The 3,349-nt window shown below is 42.7% G+C and overlaps 1 non-coding gene across 1 annotated transcript; it reads left to right on the forward strand.

The window, feature by feature from the left end:
- The first annotated feature begins 2,038 nt into the window (after positions 1–2,038).
- LOC111723967 lies at positions 2,039–2,148 on the forward strand. The gene has a single exon (XR_002772368.1). It is a non-coding gene; the product is annotated as a U6 spliceosomal RNA (small nuclear RNA).
- The last annotated feature ends 1,201 nt before the right edge of the window (positions 2,149–3,349 follow it).

A 3,349-nucleotide genomic window follows, 5' to 3' on the forward strand; every position in this document is an offset into this window, starting at 1 on the left:
ATCTTGGCAGTATTGAGGCTCAAATTCATGGCCACTATGGCCACCAATGCAGACATGTCAACACCACACAGCTCAAAATAATCCACTACAAAGGAAGGAAAAAAAAAATCACTGTGCATTCTTAGCTCTTTATCTTACTTTTGTTCCATGAGATTTTATCTTGAATCTACAGCACATAGCATATAAAGAGACTGGCTTTATTTTACTTTCTTGACCTTTGGGTTCCGTGTTCCTTGCCAACAACAGTGTTCCAACTCTTAAAGGACCTAAAGTCTTACTTTGGGAGGTTTCTCACACGGAAGAGTATTTATTAAAAACAATTTGAGTCTACTTTCTTTCATGTGGGCAAATCAAAGCAAATCGATAAATCTACAACTAATTGCTTTTCACTAGCTTACAATGCTTTTGCCCTCTATAATTCTTTCATTGAGCTAAACGTAACAGAACAGGATCAGGGCTCTTATGTAATGGAGGGTGTTGCCTATACAGAGGGTGCTGAAAAAATGTATACACAATTTGAGAAAGGAAAAACTATTGAAATTGTAATATTTGATACAGACCATAACATTTGTTATCTTGCATATCGTATCTTGTGTCTCTTGTAGTTGCAGAAGTCAAATGTGACTTGAGTATTACAATTTTAATAGTTTTTTTTTTTTTCCTGTCTTAAAACGTGTATACACCATTTTGGCACCCTTTGTAGATTAATTTAATAATTTGAGTGACCTGAAAACACAAGAATATTAGGTACAAGTCTCACTGGAAGGATTTTTTTTTTCTTTTTTTGCCAAGGAATCTTGATGACCATGTTTTACGCCTGGCAAAGAACTCGGGTTCTGAACTCCAACTGTATCAATTCACGTCTCAGTCTGCCACTTCCACGAGGGCGTATCTATCTTCCTTGCCCTCTGTTTTCTGATTGGTAAAATAGATGCCATTAGCATAATAACATCCCTTGTGGGGTTAGCACGAAATGTCCTCCATGACGATGTGGACAGAGGAGGTGGGGTGAGGGGGTGGGCGGAGCCTCCCTCCTTTTTGCAGGCCCTGGGCCCTGAGTGTCTCACCCCACTGGTTGGTTTCCCGAGCTCTCTTAATCCAGGGACTAACTGCAAACATCACGCAGCAGAGAATCACTTTGTCATGGCAGCTTTTGCCCCCAGTGCAGTCAGTGGGTCAGGCAGTGAGTGATGTAATTTGGCAAATCCTGTTTATTTCATCACAACTTGAAACTTTCTTTTAAAATATTGGATTCCACATGGGCTAAGGCGCTTACCAGATAAGGCCTTCCAAGGCTTCATTCTGGAGTCCTACCTACTTCTTCTTTCAACCCCAAGGCTATTGATGATAGATTCATCCCCTTGACTTTACAGACACCGTACGATTGTGGCTGGCTTTGTTAAGGACCTACCAAGTACTTGCCCAAGACCCCACAGCTAGGAATGGGCCAAGCTGGTACTCAAAGTTAGATCTGAGCACAAAGACCTTTTTCACTAGGCCAGAGAAGGTGAGTAGACTTGAACTCGCGTGCCCAATCTGATTGATAGGCTAGTGAGAGATGAGTGCTGGTGAGAAGAGTGGGCCGGGCCTGGGCTCAGGGGAGGCAGTGCTGTTAACAAAGAACTTGGTCTGGGGCACGGGGGGCAGGAGGGCAAGGGGGGCGAAACTCACCCCCACATCATGCCACCCTTGGACACCTAGTTTCTGCTCACCACAGGGAAGGGAGTGATCTGCTTCCTTCGAATACTTCCTTATGCCTTCCAGTGCTTTTCTGTCCCTTTTCATCAAAGAAAACATCACTTTTTTATAAGCTTTGTACCCCCCCCCCCCAAGATAGTCTTTTCTGCAATTCCCTTTGCTCAATGAAGATTGTTCGCTCCCTGGGCTGCAGGGAGCAGCCAGTGGTTTTATACATTTCTTCTCAGCCAGGAAATCTTGCCTTCCCGGGCCCATTCTGCTAATTTTCTGACCCTGGAGGCTACCTTAGCATGCACTTGCTAGATCTCTGGCCCCAACAAATCACTTAATCTCTATGACTGTGCTGCTCGCTTTAGCGGCACATATACTAAAATCGGAATAATACAGAGAAGGTTGGCATGGCCCCTGGGTGAGGATGACATGCAAATTCATGAAGCTTTCCATATTTTTCAAGTGCCCATCAACCCATGAATGGATTAACCATGGTATACGTACACTATGGAGTACTATTCAACCATAAAAAAGATGGAGACTTAACATCTTTTGTATTAACCTGAATAGAATTGGAGAACTTTCTCCTTAGTGAAGTATCACAAGAATGGAAAAGCAAGTATCCAATGTATTTAATTGTAATATGAAGGAACTAATACAGGCCCACACTAGAGAAAATCTCAATTTAATTCAAGTTAGGGGCAGGAGGGACATTGGTGTGCTCTCCCCTAATGGGCACAATGCAAGGGTATATGGCACACCTCCTGGGTGATAGGCACAACTACATCAGGGACCTTGCTTAGCAAACGCAGACATTGTCACCTAATTGTACCCTCATAATAATCTGAAATGTTAAAAAAGACCCAAAAAAATGAAAGGGGAAGAACTGCAAAAAACAAATCACTATGACTGTAGTTTCCTTTTTTAGTTTTCCTTTCCTCCTCTTTTTTAAAAGGGTGTGTGTGTGTGTGTGTCCTGTGTGTGTACAGGAGGTGGACAGAGATTCTCACCTGAACTTCAGAATCACCTGAGCAGCTTTAGAAACACACCCACACCTGGGCTCCAGTCCAGACGAGTTGAGTTAATAAATCTAAGTGCTGGGGCTTCAGGAATCCAGTCATTAAAAGCTTCCAAATGATTTTTTTTTTTTTTTTTTTTGCAGTTTTTGGCCGGGCCCAGGTTTGAACCCACCACCTCCAGTATATGGGGCCAGCACCCCACTCCTTGAGCCACAGGCACCGCCCCCAAATGATTCTAATATGCATCTGTCCAAGGCAGAGAACGCTAGACTACCACTAAACACTAACATGCAGGACACCAATTAATATTACCTGTTAAATAAACCAGCTGCCTTTGGGTTCACTTTTGTGCCTCATATGAGGGCTGACTAGCCCCTTCAAACACTTACCTATGAGTTTTAAAAAACGTAGCTTTTGTACAACTTTTAGATGTATTGATTTATTCATGAAACGGTCACAAAATTATATTAGCCTTCTCATTTTTGCAATGTGTAGGGTTCTGGTCTGGTATACACCTTACGGTATTTGCTATATCAAGTGTTTCTGAAAGTGCAGTCTGCATGAGAACCACCTGATATGATTCTCCAAGAAAAATAAAGGTTTCCAGACCCACCTGAGACTTACTGGATCTGAGCCTCTGA

The sequence above is a fragment of the Otolemur garnettii genome, unplaced genomic scaffold (assembly GCF_000181295.1).
Source record: "Otolemur garnettii isolate 467f Iridium unplaced genomic scaffold, OtoGar3 scaffold00017, whole genome shotgun sequence".
NCBI classification, from domain to species: domain Eukaryota; kingdom Metazoa; phylum Chordata; class Mammalia; order Primates; family Galagidae; genus Otolemur; species Otolemur garnettii.